General features: G+C 41.0%; 1 protein-coding gene across 1 annotated transcript in view; it reads left to right on the top strand.

Moving 5' to 3' along the window:
- LOC126397119 (seizure protein 6 homolog) overlaps positions 1 to 23,003 on the top strand; it is a 475,464-nt gene that overhangs the window by 99,454 nt on the left and 353,007 nt on the right. The gene's annotated exons all lie outside the window — the stretch shown is intronic.

Here is a 23,003-nt window from a genome sequence, read left to right as displayed (position 1 = left end):
TGTCTGTGCTCTCTCTCCTCCTGTCTGTGCTGATCCTCTCTGGATTCTTTCTTCTCCTCTCTGTCCACTCGGTTCTTCTCTTGGTTCTCTGCCCTGTTCTCCTTTCTGTCCTCCCTGTCCACTTGGTTCTCCGCTCTGCCTTATCCTTTCTCCTCTCTGATCTCCACTCTGATCTCTCTGCTCTCCTGTCTTTCTACACAGTTCTCTGCTCTGTCCTCTCCATTCTCCACTCTTTGCAGTTCTACACTTCTTTCTATCCTCCTCTCTCTTCTGTCCATTCTCATCCTCTCTGTCTTCATTGTCACAAGGCTTAGTTTTTTTTAAAGAAATTAATCTAATGTATTCTGGAGAAAATGTTCTCTTTTTGACATCTTTCTTTCCCTCTTCTGTCACTTTCTGACTTGTTTTTTTCTGTAGGGGGGGGTCAAGGAGGTTGATTAGACCTTATTGATTACATTGCATTACATGATATTATAATGCTTGAAGATAATTCGGAATGAAGGGTTTGAATTATTGCATGTGATAATTATCAAATTCTAGGCTAGCAAGAGTAATGCAACAACAACAAATACATAGTAGATGACACAAACATGTGAGGTCATGTACTCGTCAAATAAGTGAATAAAGCGCTGCATAATGTAACAACAATATTTGATGTAGTTTAAGGCTTTAAGCCACTGAATAGCGTTCAGATAGATAGAGGGATGCTCTTATTGTCCAGTGCATTATATATCGAATACCCACCTCAATCAAATCTAGTGTACAACATGCAGGTGCATCACCATAATTTAGAATATCATAATAAGTTAAATATTTTTTGTCTCATATATATATGTATATATATATATATATATATATATATATATATATAGTTTCTACACCACCTAACCTCTTGTAACTTTATTGGGTCATGAAACAGCCACCTGCATAACATTAGCTTTCAACCCATTGTGCCACAGCTAAAGCGTCTAACATTAACGTTACTTAGCAAGAGAACTTAAACTTACAGTGGGCTGCTTGGTTGTCACTAAAATAATAATAACAAAACTGTCATTCACTCACCTCGTCTGTCAGCTAGCAGTATCATCTTCCTGTCATCTGAATTCAAGTTTTCTGTGTTTCGCCAATACATCTTCCTACGTGTCGTTTCAAAATAAAAGCTGTCCGGTGTGTTAATATGTTTGCCATGCTGTTTGGGGCTTCTTCTATTTTTTTCTCTTTGAAATTTTTACCGAGGTCCAGACCTCGGTGACCTCATAGCTGGCTATGGCCATGGTAGTGAGCACATTCATAGAAAGCTGAACTCACAATCAATAGTTAAACCTGCAGATTTCTGAGCAATGAAAGCCTTAAATCTTTAAAGTGGTCTTTCACTTCCATTTGAGGCTGCCAAAGTGCCAATTTAGCCTCAGTGAGACTGCATGGACCAACCTGATAATAACTGTTGAGGCTTTTAGGGGGCTTTCACACCTGTAAATTTGGTCCGGATCAAACGGAAAAGTCCTAAAGTCCGGACCAAATGAGGTAGGTGTGAAAGCATCCTTAGAATTATAACACTGGATTCTTTTGTAATTTTGTACTATCTTGGCCAGGTCTCCCTTGGAGAAACAGCTTTTCAGTCACACAAGAGAGCTACTCCTTGTAACATTTCTCTTGACATCCAGTTGCAACAAAAATACCATGAAAGTCTGAGATTGCACAGATGGCCCAGACCAAAAGTGAGAGCAGTGCAGGCCTGGGTAATCCAAAAATCATCATATTAATCTGGATATTTTCTGATATTGAAAAAGAAAATCACACAATTACAGATAAAAGCATTGAAATGGAAGGTCAGAACAATGATTACTGCTCCATTGTTTTGTAAGACCAAATTTTCATTTATCCATCCATCCATCCATCCATCCATTTTCATCCAGTTATCTGGGGCCAGGTTGTGGGGACAGCAGGCTGCACAAAGTACTCTAGATGTTTCAGCTCCTCCTTCTAAGGTGTTCCCAGGCTACAGGAGATATATAATCCCTCCAGCATATTCTGGGTCTGCTCCGGGGCCTCCTACCAGTTGGATGTGCTCAGGAAACTCATTTCGGCCACTCGTATCCGTGATCTCATTCTTTTAGTCACTATCCCTTTAAAGGGGTTTTCTGGGGGAGTTTTTCCTTATCTGCTGTGAGGGTGCAAAGGACAGAGGGATGTCATATGCTGTAAAGCCCCTAAAGCTGCCTCTTCACCAGGATACTCTGGTGTAGTGCAAACATCACTGCTGATGTCACGCCAAACCGCAGATCCATATCATGCTCCATTTTACCCTTACTTGTGAACAAGAACCCGAGAAACTTGAACTCTTTCGCTTGAGGCAGTAACTCTCTCCCAACACAGAGGGGGCAATCCACCATTTTCTGGCAGAGAACGATAGCCTCAGATTTAGAGGTACTGACTCTCATGCCGACCGCTTCACACCCAGCTGCAAACCACCCCAGTGCGTGCCAGGGGTCACAGTGTAATGAAGTCAACACAACCACATCATCTGCAAAAAGCAGAGATGCAATACATTAGTAGTAATATCCAAACGGGACCCCTTCCTCCCCAGGCTATGCCTTGAAATTCTGTCCATGAATATCACATACAGAATCAGTGACAAGAGACAACCCTGGCGGAGGCTAACAGCCATTGAGAATGTGTTTGACTTTACGGCAAATATGCGGACACAGCTCTCATTTTGGTTATACAGGGATCGGATGATTCGTATCAACGAATTCCAGGGATAAAGGACTTCTCGAGGGATGCAGTTGTAAGCTTTCTCCAAGACCGCAAAACACATGTAGACTGGATGGGCAAACTCCCACGACCCCTCCAGCAGCCCTGCTTTACTTATGTTTAAAAAAAAAGAAAAAAAAAAAGAAAGATTCATAATATTTTATCATCAAAATATTATTATGCTCACATTTTATAAACAATAACCCTTTTAGAAAAAGCATATTCTAACCGCATTTCTATTATGTTATATCTTAAACTTAACCCTACAGGGAGGACACAAAGGGTCTCTTACATAGTATATTTGTGCTTTTTATACATGCATTTCATACTTTAAAGCAACATAGTGGACTCTACATGTAATGCCAATGGTTTCAATATGTAAACATGAGTTACTTGTCTTTAATTGAGATTCAAAATGCATTGTTTGCAGAGGTTAACAAACCTGCAGCTTGTGTTTAGTGCTTTGAAAATTACTTCAACAGATTTGCTGAAGACCATGGGCTCTAGTTTCGCAGACCGGGTGAGGCGGGGACACAGTGCACCTGCCTCGCCTGGTCTGCGAAACTAGAGCGAGCAAGCGAGCGAGCAAGCGAGCGAGCGAGGTGGGGGCGCAGCGCACCTGTGCTTCGCCAACTGGGTGTGGCCAGGCGGATTTTGCAAGTTTGGCACACCGTGCGCCCTGGCGCAGCTACTCCTCTTTCCCACCTCCGTCCCTCCTACCTGCGCAAGTCGGAAAGAGGGAGGAGAGAAGGCGTGGAGTGGGTTTTACACTCATCACACCAATCAAATGAGCCCCTCTCCTCGCCCTTAAATGCGCTGCGAGAAGGCGTAATGAGAGTTTACTAAATTCGCCATGGCAGAAGAGAGCAGCAACATCAGACGGCCAAACTCCTCCCAGGAGGAAACTGATGTTTTGGTCCGGGAGGTCCAAGCTCGCAGTGTCCGAATATACGGAACTGCGAGCAGACCTCCACGGGCTGATGATGCAAAGGTAGCCTGGGAGGAGGTCACCACAATTGTAAATCAATGTTGCGTTTCTCTCGTGCGCGCGCTCTCTCTTTCTCTCTCGCAGTCTCACTCTGTTTCTTTTCTTTTGACTTTTCTAAGATGACAGATGCTGAATATATACTCCCTATCTGATGCTGTGGCTGTTTGTGGTTGGCTGAGAGGGATGTGAACTCATTAGTTTGCAGCTGTGTTAATCAAATCAGGTTGGGTTTCCATTACGCGTGCCAAACGTGCCAAACGGTGCCAATCCCCTTTGATCTGACATCAGATGTGACGGGACAGTCGATATAGAGATACATTTATGTGCTGATTGCAGATAGTTGCATTGAATAGTGTTTTTTTGGGTATTTATTGCATTGTTAATGTGCCTGACATTCTGGAGACCTGCCTGTGAGGTTCTGGTGACGTGTGCGCACTGTCCGCCGGTCAGCCAAACTTCCACTTACACCGGCTGCACTCCGCCTGCGCTGAGTCAGCCAAACTTCCACTTACACCGGCTGCACTCCGCCTGCGCTGACCGTAGACCTGGTTTCAGCTGGAGAGCTTTTAGCGCACCTTCGGCGAAGCCTTTTGGCACGAAACTGTCACTGCGCCAAGCTGGGTCTGTCGACACCTCCCCCTGCTGCGCCACCACACCCATCTCAGCGCACCTCGGTCTGCCAAACTACCAAACTGAGCTGCTCGAAACTAGCTCTGCGCGGGGTTCGCCACCCTGCGCTGCGCTGGCAAACTAGAGCCCCATATGTATAGAATTATTCCGTGCTTGTTGTCTGTGCAGACAGACACTGGCAATGGCCACTTCTATTTTACTTCACTGTTAACAGCATACACCCATGTGCTCACCACAGCACCCACTTATCAATCTGTTCCCAGTTAGCATTCAATCATTTCCACAGGTCTGAATGGATTCATGCTAGGTCAGACATATCCAGCAAAGAGAGCATTGCTTTGTGTTGTCTCAAAGTACTTTCCCTCTAAATCACATTTCCTGGCATTGCTGAGGCACTAGGCTGCCAAACAATTTCAGTTTGCCGTTGTTTGATAGGTGGATCCAGGCTTCTCTCTAGGGCTGTTTTGTTTTTTTACATTAATTTGTTTGCCATCCATGGCTGGGGAAGTGACAGCCGCCAGAACCTGAGCGGAGTCTGAATCCTCACTGATTATTGCTACACTTAGAGCAAGAGCAGGGTCCCTGTCTCTCAGCGTTTTTGGCACAAGCAGCGAGCAAAATCAAATGCAATAAAAGCATGTCTGGATTAGAGCTTGTTAAGCGAGAGAAGAGCCTTTAATTGCTCAGGCTTTGTACAGCTTCACAAAGAGCCGGCATTGCTAATCTGTAGCTCAAGGGTGAATGTTTGTGACGAAACAAGCAAAGATGTAAAGAGAGGTGGAGTAGAAAGAAAGACATTTCAGGAAGAAGGATTCGAACAGAGTTGGTGACAAAGACACACACAGTTTCAATTAGCTACTGGCAGATTGTTTCATTTTTTTCATCATGACATGCGTCTGTGAGTTTGAGTCAAAATGCCTAGATTACACATCAGTGAGGACTGTGCTTTCTGTGGTTTGTGTGGAAACAGAATAAGGCGCTTGAAAGGTTTTTAATTCAATTTGGGAGCTATTGTCATAGTTTTGGCTGTCATACCAATCACTTATAATAACATTGTACTCACCAAAGTAATGGCTGAGATCTGGAAGCATGGTGACATCACTACAACAAAGTCAAAAAACACAAGTCCCCATGACTGAGAAAACAAAGTCCAAGGCTATAATTATGACCCACACTGTCCACTGATTTTACTTTTAAATAGTGTTTGTGATTATTACAATTATATATACGTTTTTATGTGGAAATGATTGGTGATTAAGATGCAACAACTAAACAACAAAGCCCTGTATGTGACACCACTCATATACGCATAATAATAACAATAAAATAAAAAACATGAGCAGAAGGAATTTGTGTGTAAACTGTGTACAGAAGGAAATTTACTTGTATGTCGGCATTCATCAATATGGTAGTAGCTCCGATCTTTTCATAGGTACTAACAAAATCTACACCTGCTTCTGACTGTTCATAGTGCTTGTGTAAATAAGGAATGCACATAAAAATTGCTCATCATTATTAGAAATTACAATTGTAATTCGTGTTGTGCTCTGTTATGTACACAATACGCAGATGACTTTGAAACACATAAGTTAAACATGACAGAAGATTAGAAATATAACATGTTAAGCTAAATTAGTTGGCAATTAGGAGATTTAAGCTTCAGATTAGGATTCTTAAAACTGTGGCTGGGTTATTTGAATTGACTCAATACATCCTGCTCCCACTTGAATCAATCAGGAGAGAACTTCACAAACGTATCTTCTGTTTGAGTGGTGAGACTATGAGACCCACACTACTGACCAAACACTAAGCTATCGATTGCTGTCAGAATGGACAGTGATTTAACACTTTATATAACACGTACATCACCTTACCTTCTGAGTTTTCTATTGACTGCTCCAATGGAGGCATGTCACTGTCTCTCAGATGATGCAAGCAATGCGCTCATCTGCAGCTGTGACTCGGAAGAGCCTTCTCCTGTAGCTGTTGTGTTTTTTTGTGTGTACCAATGCATTTTTTTGCAACAAGTTCAAATGGACAGGATGCACCTATCCATAATAATTATCATAATAATTATCAACTCCCTTTAAGGTTGTCACTTAAGATTCTGTTATTTGTTTTTTAAAGTCATGCTTGGGCTGGCACCCCAGTATATTGCTGAACTTTTCAGCCACTACTCCAACTCCCGACCTCTTGGATCCTCCAAACATTGTCTGTTAACTGTCACAGGATCAAGGCTGGTGGGTAAGGGAGATTGTGCCTTTGCAGTAGCTGCTCCAAAGTTTTGGAATAGCCTTCCACTCTCAATCAAATGCCCCCCTCCATTGACACTTTTAAGACAAATCTTAAAATGTTTTCAATGGCCTTTGGTTGTTTGCAGTAGTTTTATTATTTTAGTATTTCATAATTTTTTTTAATGTATGTAATTGTTTTTACCGGATTTATCCTGTTTTACATTTGTGTACATTTTATATTGCTATATATTTGTGTGTCATTCTATTTTTATTGTGTACAGCACTTAGGTCAATTATAGTTGTTTTTAATGTACCCTATAAATAAACTTGATTTGATTCGATTAAGATTGATTGGCATTCATGAACGTACACATGTGCCTATGATCAAATCCAATCAAGTTTTCTGCAGTGTTCCTGAACCCGGAGTAGGTTTTTAGTACCAAGGTTTTTCCATGTGCAAATCTACTCACAGATTTACTAACATTTCATGACTGAGACCAAATATTCCTACTTAGCTGTTTACATATCTAATGAAAATAAATAGTCCACTTATATTACTCTTTCCATGAAGCCATGCATACTCTGAGTAATGTGTCATTTATGAAGTCAAAATATAGAGCAGTGGCACAGCTGAAGCCGAGTGTGCCAGTCCTATCAAAATAGGATTTTTTTTTTTTTTTAAAAGGTTCCTACCAGTGGCTGACTAGTTGGTTTGTGTGATCAGTGTTACAAATTCATGCCTTCATCCAACTTCTTGAAAAGCTCAGTGTTATGATATTTGGGCATATTCAAAATCCTGCTGATATCTAGGTTTTTCATGTTTCTTCCAACTAGAAATGTAGGATTTTCTTAAGGGAATGTATCTTTACTCACTATCTCATCTTTACTACAAACTGTTGGCGAGTTGGTTTGTGTAGCTACAATATATCCATGACAACACAGAGCCATTCATAAACAGACAAGAGGCTGTGTATCGCAAACTATGGTCAAAAGCCTAGCTGGACCCATATTCCAAATGGGCTGTATATGTGTCCAAAGAATCCCCCTACAGTATAATCTGACTAATACTGGCACTCCCACATGTCCTAATCAGAAAATGCTAAATTCATTAAAAAAAAGCCAAATTCAGAAAATTCAAATGGAATATGTTGTATATGTATATGTATGTTGTATATGTATGTATGTATGTATGTTGTATATGTATGCATGTATGTATGCATGTATGTTGTATATGTATGTATGTATGTATATGTATGAATATGTTATAACAAAACTACATACCTTGCCTTGTCAGTAGATGCAAACCTTAAAATATGATGCACTTGGTACCCTTCTATACTCGTTACAGGCAGTCTTTTTAACATATACATATATTAATTTTTACAGGGAATGTACTGTTTCTGCTCATTACATGCATACAGTCTTTACAAAATAAACTTCCAATGGTAAAACACCCTGTTTATATGTTTATTTGCTCAAGTTTAGGCAGCAAAAGTGTGTGGTTTGGTTTAGAAAAAAACATCATGGTTTGGCTTAAAATATGTATGTTTGTTACTTGCATCTTGTAACGTGCCATGACATACGTCACTACCATACCGTGCTACACATCCTAGCACACTACTTTGTTAATAAAATAACTCCATTGACTTTTGGTTCCACACAAGAAATGAACAGCGGGATCCCGCGTAACAGTCCAGTGTTTGTTTGACCCATCCACCACTGCTCCCCCACACCCTTGAGGGACTTCCTTGCTCTTTATACTACCTAGTTGCCAGTGCCTTTCATAATGCCACAAAAGGTGCCTTTGTGTGCTGGATTCTCACTTGGACATTCACTGACAAAGTGATTGTATTTGATGATTTGGTAGTTGACCACTGCATCATCAACTGCAGTCACCTGGTACATTTCATACCATAGCAAAAGATGCCTCTGTGTGTCAGTGTTTGATGCCAAGATCACTGTCAAAGTAAAGTGGTATTTGACGAGGTGGAAATGAGAATGGACTGATGCATTAAGAAGTTTTTTCATGAAAAACATCCCTTAAGGCCCTAAAATGGCCTAAATTTAACTCTACACATTTGCCTCATTTAGTATGCATTGACTATGAATATGCAAATTAGTCCTGCCCCTCTGCCTATCACCTGCAGCTCTAGCGTACCTGTTCACCTTCGCCTCTGCTCATCAAACACACAAACCTCTGCTTGTAAACAGTAACAGATAACATAAGCCTTTAGCTTGTTATAAAACAGTTAATAATGTGTTGTGAAAGTTAGATAAATCTTGTTCTTGATCCCCAGCTCTGACAGACTGAAGTGAAAGTAAAACTTGGAGAAATACAATCTGTAGCTACACCTGGCTTCTCCAATTCTTCCATAGTGTGATGAAAAGAAAATCTGTGTTCTTGAGACTGTCATTGTCACTGTCAAGGCAAAAATGCTCAGTCATTGCGCTGACCGCATATTTTTCCCATGATGCCTCCTTTAGCATATAAAAAAACACCATCCAGACATATTAACAGGGTTAAAAATTGATCCTCAGTGAAGGGTCTCTTTAATAAAATGAAACAATGAGTGGGTATTTCCACACACTGCTTACTGATGTAGTTACACTTTGTGTGGTCCCTGAGGAGTAACGATTACATCTAGGAAAGACTGATACATTTACACCTTTTCAATATCTGGCAACTCAAACCACCTCTGGAGGTGTGTGTGTTTGTGTCCATTTTCCAGAACCTTACTGTTACCCATAAACCATTTGGTATTCTCATAAATTGGGTCAGTCTTTTTTCCATTCTGTGGTGGCAAAGGCAAGGCAAGAGGTGCAAACAAGCTCAACAAGCTAGTTAGAAAGGTAACTAGCTTGAAAGTTGAGTTGGTTTTTCTGAAGGTGGTGATGGACCAGAGGATGCTGTTCAAGTTGGCGATTACAAAAGTGTTCCATCCAGTGGCACAGGAGATCATTCCTGACAACGGCCATCAAAGAATTTAACTCATGCCTGCTCTGTTGCAGTGTGGACATCAGTGGACTGGGAGGCTGATGTGGTCTTACTTGACTTACTAACTGGACTAACAGTTATATTTTCTCTAAATTTTGGCACAGTCCAATATATTTTTTTATGCCTCAGTGCTAGCAGCGATAGCTATGATCGGAGGCATTGCATTTTCTGGTTATCCGTACATATGTAGTATGTCTGTATGTTTGTCTGTTCCATTCTTCTGAACACGATATCTCAAGAATGCTTAGAGGTAATTTTTTCAAATTTAGCACAAATGTCCACTTTGACCCAAGGATACACTGATTAGGTTTTGGTGGTCAAAGGACAAGGCCACTGTAACCTTGAGTCCGTCTCATGCTGTGAATGTGATATCGGAAGAACACCTGTAGGTAATTTCTTCAAATTCAGCAGAAATGTCCACTTGGACTCAGAAATGAACCGAGTCAAATTTAGTAGTCAAAGGTCCAGGTCACTGCAACCTTGTCCATCTCATTCTCGTGAATGTGATATCCCAAGAACACCTCGAGGGAATTCCCTCAAATTTGGCACAAACGTCCAATTGGAATTAACAATGAACTGATTAGAATTTGGTGGTCAGAGGTCAAGGTTACTGTGACCTCCCAAAACATGTTTTTGGCCAAAACTCAAGAATTTATACACTAATATTAATAAAAACGGTCAACTTCACTGTGACATCATAATGATCGGCAAAAACATTTTTCTGGTCATTATTCAGTGTCATATCTCAGGAGCAGAAGGGGAGACATTTGGTCAGATACTGAATTGGTGACACTAATCTTGGGTGTCCACCGTGAAACTGTGCTGATTGTGTAGATCTTCTGTGCTGCCAGGGGCAAGATTTGTGTGAAGCATCCACGTTTTCACAGACATGGATGTAAACTATAACTGCAACTTGACTGATGCATGGAGGCATACAACTGCAAGGCGGTAATTCTAGTTAACATATAATTCAATTCATCATGTCAGCTAAAGACAGGTCCAATTATAGCAGGGCCCTAAAGAGAGTACTTCAGTATTTATGCTTTAATAGTAAAAATATATATATGTATATATATAAATGTCCTTTCTTTTTATTATTTTAATGGTACTTTGGGGGTTTCTCTGGACATTTGTACACTACAAAGCTCATGTGTTACTTTTCTAAATCTGTTAATGTTATCTTTTATTATGTGTTAGAAGAGAAATGAAGAATACTGAAAAGCAACAGTTCAAAGTGAATTCTGTTAAGTGTTCTTCCTGGACCCTGGGATACAAAAATACTTGTATTGAAAAACCCTGATCGATCAAACTTAACATGTGAGAATCACTGCAAGATACTGTAACTCCCACGATGCCTTCTAGCACAGTCATCTGCACACATATAGAATCTCCATATAGGCTTTACAGTACTGAGGGAGTGGATCTACAATGCAGATATTCACATGTGCCACTGTCCCTCTCATCTGCTGCTAGAAAAACAGGCCAGGCACTATCTTGGCACAGAGCATTGCTCATCTTCTCTCTAAGCAGCAGATCAATGCATCCACGCTGATATGAGCTGGAGCTGCCTATTGATCCACTCGGCGTTGTCTTTGTCCTCGGTCATTATGGAGATGAGAGAGTGACCTTTTCCAGAGGTGTCAGGAGTGGAAAGGAGACTGTTTAACAGCTTTCAGGAGAATGAGGCCCATGGGCACTGAGACTCTGCCTTACAGCACTGGTCAGTATGAGTTCTATAAGCCAAGACTGACCACTGACCACACACTGTGGTACCATTACTGTACTGTATGTCACCACACTGACATATACAGCACATGTAAAACCCCAATTCCAGCAATGCCTCCAAGCCCTGGGCAAATATAGGGTAAATACCATCAACATAATCCCTCATCCTTTGGACATAATTCTTGGCTTGTGCATGTTTTTTCTGTTTTTCCTCTGTAGATAAATTTAAAGACTTGTGAACAACGAAAGTTAAGGTGGCGGAAGTTTGAGTAGGGCGGGCGGGACGGGTGGTGGATAGGTCCAACTAACCACCGACTTTCACCAGGAAGGCTGGTGTTCTCTTTCTGTAAGATTACAAAGCCAAACCTTGTTCTTTTTCTCTAAACCCAACCATGTGTTGAAGGAAAAAATATCAATTTATGGTGTCGTAGAGACAAACTACACTGAACAAAAATATAAACGCAACACTTTTGTTTTTGCTCCCATTTTTCATGAGCTGAACTTCTCCTTTGCCGAGATAATCCATCCCACCTCACAGGTGTGGCATATCAAGATGCTGATTAGACAGCATGATTATTGCACAGGTGTGCCTTAGGCTGGCCACAATGAAAGGCCACTCTAAAATGTTCAGTTTTATCACACAATATAATAGGAAACTCCAGGGCTGAAAATGAGTCCCACTCCGGCCCTGATGCAAAATGTTCATTTCCTGTGAAAACTTAAGTGTATTTTGAAATCAGATAATCAATTTAACAGGCAGAAGTCGATATGGTGTCCCAGAGTGTCAACAATCAACGCACCCAGGGTACCTTGCATGTCATTTGTTGGTTTGGAAAGTCCATGACCAAATGGCAATATGTGACGAGGTTAGAGTGAGAATATGTTGATGTGTAATGACATTTTTGGGCAGTTGGGAGTGTTAACAGGAGTATTGTTGCTTTATAGTAGCTATTATGAGTTCAGTAGAAGTACTGTTGGAGTAGGTGCAGTAGGAGGGGTAATAGTAGTTGTAGTCATACTGCCTATAGTAGCAATAGCAGTCATAATAATGGTGAGGACCACTTTCGTCAACCTGGTTGAAGAAGGGGTTGTAAAAGTACTAGTGGTAAGGGTTGTAGGGGTAGGGGTAGTAGTTATAGTAATAGGAGAAGAAGCAGTAAATTAGGTAATTTTAGTTCAAATAGGAATACTACAATGTGAGACAGAGTTGAGACAGAACTTTATTCATCCCAAACATAAGTTTGTGCCAAAATAACTAAAATGACAACAGTATAATGGATAAAAGAAAAGAAATGAAAGATATGCGTATCTTCTGTGTACAAGACGTGCAGATTACAAATAACTGTGAAACATTGGATACTTTAATCTATAACGATGCATCATAAATGGTGGATTTTATAAATTGTTCATGTGTTTTTGAATGTAAAATCTCAATGCACATTTTATGGGACCGCTTTTCAAATGAATTATTTTATGATTACATTTCCTGGAAAAAAGTACATAAATTGGAAATAAAAGCTCAGTTTAAATTCAAGTTAATATTAATTTATCATTTAGCTATTATTGGAAACTTTATTATTCTTTGTAATAATTTCTATAGACTTTTTATGGAAGTGTACCAGTTGCATACTTGTTCTTGTCACCCACTATATTTAGTACCAAATTATCTAGTTCTGTCCAGGAGTTTAAAATAACATAGCTGTAAAACAAATTGTTATTATTATTATTATTATTATTATTAAATGAAATATTAACATGAAATAGATATACCTGAGTAAAGTGAAAGTACTTCAAAATTGTTCTTGAGTACTTGAGTCAATTTACTTACATCACTGGCAATATTACTTAGTAGTAGTAGCTGTTAATAGCATTTAAAGCAGCAGTAGCAGAGGCAGTAGTGAGTGATAGGACTATATGTCTCAGTTAAAATAGCAGTAAAAGTACCTCTTTTGGTTTTTCTTATATTCCTTAAGAAAATTACTTTGATTGAAAAAGCAGCTGTTTTGTATTCCAAATCATGCAAAAGCACATATTCCAAAACACCATCCAGTCTAATGTGATATTTTGTTGGGCTTGTACTTTTTAAACAAGGACATACAACATGCTGGAAAATTAAATGAGTACATTTACTTTTTTTTTTTAAATATATATATATATATTTTTTAAATGAGCTGCAGATGTTTTTAGATAAAAGCTGGAAAAGATTCAGCTGTTTGTAACAGAGCAAAATTTGTCACTGCTAGTTTGGACTCCTGTAATGGTTCTGCAGTTTTTCATGAGCCACAGGGAGGCTGAGAGCGTTTGGATATGGTGGTGGTTGCCTACACCTGCTATTATTAAGACTGCATGAATGAGCGTCCCTGGCTGCGAGCAGGATCGATACGATGAGGGAAATTTTAAAGTGGGTAACATTTTGCCACAGGCAACACTGGATTAAGAGTCAGGTTTGTATGTCTTGCAAATCAATTCTTGCTCATATAAAAATATAAAAACAACATGCTGCACATATGCTGTATTTATTCATAGACTGGGCAATGAAATGATCCTTACGTTCTTGCTCTATTTATTTCTGTCTTATTTGCTTCAACTGCAGAAAGAACCAGGGGCCTCATGTACAAAGACTTGCGTGGATTTCCTACTGAAACATGGCGTACGCTTAAATCCAGAATACGTCATACGCCCAAAAACATCCAGATGTATGAATCTGTGCATACGCATGAATCCAAGCACATTTCCTTTGTACATCCCAATCAATGTGGAATTGAGCGCACATGTTGGAGTACCCGACCCCTCCCTGTCCACTCCCCCATTTAAATATGCAAATCATATTTAAATAAACCCTGCACCTGAGATTCCCCTCTCTGCACGGTCATATTTAAATCGACCCTGCACCTGAGATTCCCTTCTCTGCACGATCAGAAAACTAAAACAAAAAAATGAGCAAGACAGGAAAAAGAAAAACCTCACAGAATGTGAACTGGAGACGCTACTCACTGAAGTGGAGGTGCGCAGAAATGTACTTTATGGCACACTGTCCTCCGGCATCAATACTAAACGCAGGAGGAGTGAGTGGGAGAGTGTGTGTGAGGCTGTCAATGCTGTGGGGTCAGAAAAGCGTACACACACACAGAATTAAAAAAGAAGTGGTCCGACATTAAGGTGGACGTGAAGCAGAGGACGGCTGCCAACCACCAAAGTGTGGCCAAAACAGGCGGGGGGACAGGAGAGGAGGAGCTCACCTCGTTTTAACAGAGTTGCCGCAATTGTGGGTGACACTGCTCTCTCAGGGGTGGTAGGAGCACATGTGGGCGACTCGGATTACCCCCAAGGTACACATTTGTGTAACGTACAACAAATGTATTCATACGGGTCATACAATAGCCTGCTCACAGCTCTATAAGGTAGAGGTTCATGCGTAAATGTTGTATGTATGGTATTATTTGGTTTGAAATAAATCTTTTGAATTTAAATATAAACATGCCAGTATATCAAAGGTGTGTTAACTGTTCATGTGTCTCTGATGTGCACATCACTCTGAGGACTAATTGTTTTCACATTTATTTATTGTAACAGTTTCCCAGCATCACCGCTAAGTGTCGCCAAAGGATCAACAGCTGTAGAAACGTGCATACACCAGCCATGAAGTTGGCGTCACCGCACATTTCCACAGTCATTTCACTCTTGATACATCTGAACTTTGCCGTGAAAAAGGACGTACACCACATTTTTGTCTGTACGCACCCTTTGCACGAGGCCTCAGATGTCCAGTTGCATTTTCTTGATCAAGCAAGATGGCGCCAGTGTGTCAGGTGGGCCGTCAGCTGCTCCGACTGTTGTGTGTGTTTCTGCTGCTTGTAACACTTGTTGCACTAACCGTCAACACTCTGCTGGTGTATGATCGCCAAACGCTGCTAGATCTGAGAATCTCTGCCAAAAATCTTGTCAACTTTGATTGTTTTGGACAAAAAACTGAGCCTCGTTTCCTATCGGATATCCCGACATACCTCTGCTGCACTCCAGCGCCACCCCTGCGGCAAAAACGGCATCCCCGCCAGGGAAAGCGTAGCGGCTGTCTGGTGAGGCTGAGGGCCGGGTTGGTACGTCCTGATCGAGGTGGATATGGAGCTGGGCCTCGCCCGTGTGTCTCTCGATGTTCGCTGGACCCTGTCGCTGCCTGGTTGGTACCAGTGGCAGGCTCGGATGTCGTGTTCCAGCCCCGTGGACCCTGCTCTCCTTGTCTCCACTGGCGCAGAGTGAATCTGGGGAACCTGCGGCCTCTGTGCCGGGCCTCCTCGTCAGCTGTTCGCCCTGGCCCGCCAGCTCCTGCCAGGTTTGGCCTGGTTAACACCAGATCACTCGTGAACAAATCCTTTATCCTTAAGGATTTCTTCATATCCCGGGAACTGGATTTCCTCTTTATCTCCGAGACTTGGCTGAGTGTTGGTGAGTCCAGTGTCTTCACAGAACTTTTACCTGAAGAGTGCTGCTATTTTAACTCACCCTCGGACATCTGGCCGAAGAGGAGGAATTGTGACTGTTTTTAAGAGTGACTTTAAATGTAAACAGATATCGCTGTCATCCTCCTTCACCAGCTTTGAACTGAGTTTGTTTGAGCTGGGGCATTCTCACACGGTGTTGTGTGCTGTGGTTTATCGGCCTCCCAAACATAACAGAGACTTTTTAACAGATTTTTCTGTGTTCTTGGCTGATATTATGCCTAAATATGACCGGGTCCTTATTGTTGGTGATTGTAATATTCATGTGTGTTGCCCTGAAAACCCTTTGGCGCGAGACTTTTTAAACATCATTGACTCTTTTAATCTTGTGCAGTCTGTACTTGGGCCTACACATGAATGTGGTCACACACTTGATCTTGTTTTATCTTATGGTTTGCCTATTTTTAACCTGGAGATCTGTGATGCTTTTTTCTCTGATCATATGCTGCCTACGCATATGTTTGCTGTCACACAGTTAAACCTCGCGCTGCTGCTCGCAGATGTCGAGTTATTAACCCCTCCACTGCTGCTCACTTCTCAGCTGTTTTTAGTCAGAACTGTGTCATTCCCGAATCGGTGTATGAGGATACAGCGGCTCTTAACTCATGGTTTCACGACACCTGTCAAACTGCCACATACATTGCAGCTCCATTAAAGGCCAGGCAGCATAAACCTAAACTGGAGCCATGGCTGAATGAAACAACCCGTGCTGCCAGACAGGAGTGTCGAAGAGCTGAGCGAAAGTGGAAAAAGGACAAATTGCAAGTGTCTTTTCAAATGTTGAGGGATTGCTGGCGTCATTATCAATCCACTGTGAAAGAGGCTAAAAGAAAATATTTTTCTGATATTGTTCTGTTAAACTGCCACAAGCCTCGTGTGTTGTTTAAAGTTATCAACTCTGCTCTGAATGCACCACAGACTGTTGGAATTGAGCCCTCCCCTGCTGTGTGTGAAAACTTTCTTCACTTCTTCATTGATAAAGTCACTTCTACCAGAGCACTTATTTCACCTCCTGCCACTGATCCTTCTGTGTCTGTCCCCTGCTCTGCTGTGTGGGACACATTTGAACCTGTGACCCTGCCCTTTGTTCAGGAGATTGTTGATCATTTGAAGCCCTCAGGTTCTCCAGATGATACTGTGCACCCCCCCCCCCCGATTTTTTAAGGAGGTTTCCCCACTGTTGGACCATCTTTTCTCGCAGTTATTAATAGCAGTCTGTCCTCTGGAGTGGTCCCTGTTAATTTTAAACATGCCGTTGTGCAACCTTTGTTAAAAAAAACCTGGGCTGGATCCTACTGTTTTGGCAAATTTCAGGCCTATCTCTAAATTGCCTTTCTTTTCTAAAATCTTAGAGAAGATTGTCTATTCTCAGCTCATGGACTTTTTAAATGAACAGAATACTCTTGAGATTTTCCAGTCCGGTTTTAAAACATTGCACAGCACTGAATCAGCGCTTTTAAGAGTTTTTAATGACATCTTTTTAGCTACTGACTCTGGTCATTGTGTTGTCCTTGTACTTTTAGATTTGACTGCAGCATTTGATACAGTGGATCATGGGATCCTGATTGCTCGTTTGGAGCAGTGGGTGGGCATCAGTGGCACCGCACTTGAATGGTTCAGGTCCTACCTGTCACATCGAACCTTCTGTGTCAGCCTTGATGACTCCGTGTCCTCCAATGCTCCCCTCTCATGTGGGGTACCACAGGGCTCTGTGCTTGGCCCTCTTTTATTTTCCCTCTATCTACTCCCACTTGGTTCAATTCTCAGGAAACATGGCATTTCTTTTCATTGCTATGCGGATGACAGTCAGATCTATGTCCCCCTTAAAAAGTCAGTCCTACTGTGTTAAGCCACTGCTAAAGTGTTTACATGACATCAAAGCCTGGATGTCTTTAAATTTTCTAAATTTTAATGAAAAAAAGACAGAAGTCATGGTCTTTGGTGGCTCTTCTATGACCCCCCTAGTTGATCTGGGTTCTTTGGCACAGTAAAACAAGCTAATTGTGAACAATCTGGGGATAAAAGTGGACACAGACCTTAAATTTGACAGCCAGATTAAAGCTGTGGTGAAGTCAAGCTTTTTCCAGTTGAGGCAGCTGGCAAAAATTAAACCAGTCCTTCAGAGACGACACTTTGAAACGGTAATCCATGCCTTTGTGACCACTCGGCTGGATTACTGTAATGCACTTTATATGGGGGTTAGCGGGTCCTCCATTGCTCGTCTTCAACTGGTACAAAATGCTGCTGCACGTCTTTTAACTGGCACAAGCAAGTATGAGCACATTTCACCTATTTTAGCTTCACTCCATTGGCTGCCCGTCCATTTTAGGATTCATTTTAAAATTCTTTTATTTGCTTTTAAAGCCTTGAATGGCCTTGCCCCACCCTACCTCTCTGAGCTGCTGCACCCCTACACTCCCAGCCGCTCTCTCAGGTCAGCTGACCAGCTGCTCCTGACAGTGCCTAAAGCTAGGCTTAAGCTCAGAGGGGAGCGAGCATTTGCCATTGCAGCTCCAAAACTGTGGAATGAATTGCCACTGCACATTAGACAGGCCTCCTCACTGTCTCATTTTAAAGCTCTCCTTAAAACCCACCTCTTTTCTTTGGCTTTTGACACCATGTAGCGTGTTGATTTTATGATTTTATGTGTATGTGCATATTATTTTTTATCTTGTGCAGGCAGTGCATTTTATTTTATTTTATTTATTTGATTTGTTTTTATCTTATTTTATTATTTTTATCCTATTGTGTACTTCATCGTTTTATTGTGCTTCTATTATTGTGTTTTTATCTTGCTGTGCAGCACTTTGGAAACCTTGTGTTCCTTGTTGTTTGCTATATTAATAAAGTGGATTGGATTGGATTGGATTTATATTATAGGCAGGCCTATATGCATAACTTTCCCTGTTTTTGTAAATACATTTTATTAAGCGTTAAGATTCATTAATGTCCTCGGAGACAGTAGTTTGACTCAATATCTCGTCTCAAGATCCAGCTCTTTGTCATAGTGTTCAAAGATACCATCCACTGATGAAAACTGTGAGAGGTGGTGGAAATCTCTTGAAAAACCTTGTTGAGCTCAGATTAAATGATTCCATATATTTAATCATATTTTAGTTAGAAGCTCTCCTGCTTTCTGATCTTCTCCCACTGCTGCTCAGTGTTGGGAGGGTTACTTTTAAAATGTAACAGGTTGCAGATTGCTCATTACCCTGTTAAAAATGTAACTAGTAATGCAACTATTTCAATTCCTTCATCAAAGTTATGTAATTATATTTGGTTAAGTTCCAATTACTTTTCTAACACATGAACTGGGCAATAAAGCTGAAGCCTTTGCCAAAAGAAGACATTCCTGCATGATGAAAAGATACAAAGCAATGAAATGAATGTTTTATTCTACATATAAACTTTTTTTTTTTTTTACCAAAAATTATATATCTGTATGTAACCCCTTTGTAACCCCCACCATTTTGATAAATAAGTGTAATTTTATTACATATGTACATGTTACATAGCCTACTTTTTCTCACTGTTACTGCTTATATTTATTTTGTAATGTAATTACACGTAATGTAATTAAAATACAAAATAAATGGAGTTATAATCAGTTACAGTGAGAAAAAAAATACACAACACATAATAAGTGTTGGGATTCACAGGATTGTTTGTTAAAATCTAAACTGGAGAGGCCTTTCTTCTTCTGCATGCTCTTTGTTCTTTAAACAAAGACAGCTATTTGACACTCATCTCTACAGGAGGTCATCTCACACCTCAGTGAGACCCAAGTCTCAAAACTTGATTGGACAGGACTTTTACAGTGACATGTGACTCTGTGCTGTCACAGGCATCTGTAGAAGGTCTGCTCCCTTCAGACAAATCTCCCTCTTCTGGAGCTGCGAGCAGGCCACACCTCTCTTTGCAGCTGGGCCTGGACCAGCCCAGATGCCCAGACCCTTGCTCTATTGCCCCAAACCACTAAAGAGAGGGCAATTGATCACAGACTCTCTAAACCTGAACCAGAGAAGTTTTTGCAAGTACAAGGTTTGCAACTAACGTTCTAGCAACAAGAAGAACCAAGTGAGTTAGCACCCAGCGTCTAACTCTGCTAAACCCTGAGCGACCAGCTTCCTCGGAGTTTCACCTTTGGAACAAAGGACACACCAAAGACTGCACTGCTGGAACCACAGCTCTTTCCAGCCTTCCCCTGCCAGCTATAAAAAGCAGCACGCCACCAAGTGACTCTTTCTTTCATCCATTCAAGTGTCGGTAACATAACAACTGGGCATAGGTTTATCACAGCTTTACAGGCTAAGCAAGACTGTTTAACTTGTTGTATGTGATTTAATGCTGTTTCTTGAGTAATTGTGATTGTTTGCAGTTAGGTCATTGGTTAGTTGGCTTCGCCAAAGCTAATTGTTTAGTTTGCTAAGACTGTTCACAGACAGATTCTTGCACACAACTAAACAATCTCTGCACCAGAGTTGGGTATAACGCGTTAGAGTACTTTGATTACTTTTTGCAGTAACGAGTAACCTAACACATTAGTTTGCTGTTTGAGTAATCAAGTACTTGAGTACATTTTCAAACAAGCCATCAGTTACTTCCGTTACTTTTAGAACGCTGGTCCTTCAGCTCCGAAACAGCAACGACTGTCTTTTGGTTCTAATAATGGAGATAACATTAAACCTATCAGTCCGAAAGAAGCCACGAAGCTTGTGGCTAGCTACGTGGTAGAAGAAATGCTGCCATTGTCTACGGTGGAGTCTAAAAAAAGGTGAAGGAGGACTCGTTGACAGACAGGTCAGACTCAAGACTTTTATTATGCCTGGTACACACTACACGACTTTTCTGCCCGTTCTGAAAGTCACTATGTCACATTACACGATTGTGGAGTGATAAAATCGTGCCATGACTTGGCCAACAGACTGGACACGCTACACGCTGGTACTCACCAATTATCCCCGGTCGTCTTTCACAACGTGTGTGATGTCATTGGGTTATTCTTGTCCTATTTTTATTACTTTTACTATTATTTCAGTCACTGTGTCTGTTCATGTGCCAGCCGAAATGTTGTTGTAGTCACCTAAAAGCGCCAGCAGGTGGCAGGAGCTCCATTTGAAGCACCGTACGCAAACATTCAAGCTACTGTATCCTCCACAAGTTCCTACAAATGTTTCACAATAAAAGCCTATTTAGAAAATGGAGGGATTCTCTCAGCCGAGGTTATAAGGGGCTTTTAATTTGAAACAAATTCAGGAAGTGTTGAGTTTGAAATGACAGCGCAATGTGTTAACTTTATAAAGACAACGGGAGCGGATAAAAAGTAAAAATATAAAGATACAGAGGGATTAATAAATAACGGACCGTCTATAATGTAGTTTGTTTCAAATGAAGCTGGGAGCCTCTGCAGTTGTGGTGAGTAAAAGCCCCGCCGCTATTTGTTAATGTTATTACTTTATGTCCGACCGTGAGGATGTACCATTGTTTGCTAGCTTGATGCTAATGACAGTAACGTTAACTCAGCGGGTTGACAAAGTGCCTCTGCTGTTTCACACCATCATTTCCCCCTTTTACTCTGTGTGGTAACATCCCTAGAGGAAATATTAAAAACGCTGGGGTGTTGTTGTCATACAGTTGTCTACGGCAGCAGATCGTTCTGTGTTTCTACTGGTCAAAGTGACGGCTGTGATGGGAGAATTGGATCTCAGTGAAGGGCAAGTGGTCCATAACTTTAATTTTGGAGACAAAAAAATGTAGGCTTAGCGCCCTGTGGTCCATTGCCCAATAGGAAATGTAGAATACTCAAAAGTACTTTACACATTCATTTACGTTACTTTTCTCAGGGAGTAACGTTGGAAGTACTTTAAAAGTACTTGAGTTACTTTACTCAGGGAGTAATGCAGTAAAGTAACTGGATACTTTAAAAAAAGTATCGCAGTAAGTAATTTGATTACTTCTAAAGTTACCCTTAACCAACTCTGCTCTGCACTAATCCAGACTGTTTGCAACACATATCACATTCACATAGACTCATCAACAAATAGGCTTTCAACAGAGCTACACCCAAAGAGGCATCTCAAAGTTCTTGCTTCTTGTCCTTTGATTCGCACACACACACACACACACACACACACACACACACACACCAATCATTTTTTACATACAAGACTACCATTATTTGTATAGCTCGATCGCCATTTTTATTGTAACATTTTCTTGTTAGAGTGATAGATAGATTGATTAAAAAATGAGGGATAGAAAAAGAAATAGCATTCAGATTTATTTATTTATTTTTTGCCCTACTCTGGTCCAAACAACCTTTGACTTACTGGGAGATTTTGAGAGAAATTCCTTAATTTAAACTAAATAAAATATAAAATATCCAAACAATGGTTTCTCATGCCAGGGAGATTCTTTGTTGTCAGATTTACTTTGGTGTTACATTGTTTAAGCTACTGTCAATTAGAGTCAACATGTGATGCACAAATGTTTCACATTTCAAGCCTTCCAATGGCTTAAAAGGCAGGATCCCCTTTTCCTGGGAGGCTTGTCATGTGACACGTGCAGGAGGTGTTGGGTTTCACTGATAATTGAAATAATGGCAAAGTAGACACAATTAGAATAATTACTAAATGAAAATGGTACTTTATCAGAAAGGTAGAACTTAAGCCCTTTTCCCACTCTACAAAAAAACAACAAAAACAGAAACACCTGTAAACACCGGGCTTTTTTAATTTAAAGGGAAAGGTTACAATCGGCATCCACTCAAATGACTCTGCAGCAGTCATGTTTATTGGCTCCAGCTCCAATGGCTTCCATCAGTAATGATGGAAATGCAACACCTAGGTCGATGCACCAATTTTAACCCCTTTGACAGGATGATGCAATGACTGGCCACCACAATTCCGTCTCTGCCAAAATGTAGAAGCCACCGAGTTTAAAAGAGAGTCCAAACAAGCCACTGCTAAGCAGACACCGTCTCCACATTTAAGACTAGACTTAAGACTTTCCTCTTTGATAAAACTTATAGTTAGGGCTGGCTTAGGCTTGCCCTGTACCAGCCCCTAGTTAGGCTGACTTAGGCCTAGTCTGCCGGAGGACCCCCCTATAATACACGGGCACCTTTTCTTCTTCTCTCTCTCTCTCTCTCTCTCTCTCTCTCTCTCTCTCTCTCTCTCTCT

This window comes from Epinephelus moara, chromosome 2 (genome assembly GCF_006386435.1).
Source record: "Epinephelus moara isolate mb chromosome 2, YSFRI_EMoa_1.0, whole genome shotgun sequence".
Classification (NCBI taxonomy): domain Eukaryota; kingdom Metazoa; phylum Chordata; class Actinopteri; order Perciformes; family Serranidae; genus Epinephelus; species Epinephelus moara.
This window is presented reverse-complemented; position numbering and strand designations above follow the sequence as displayed.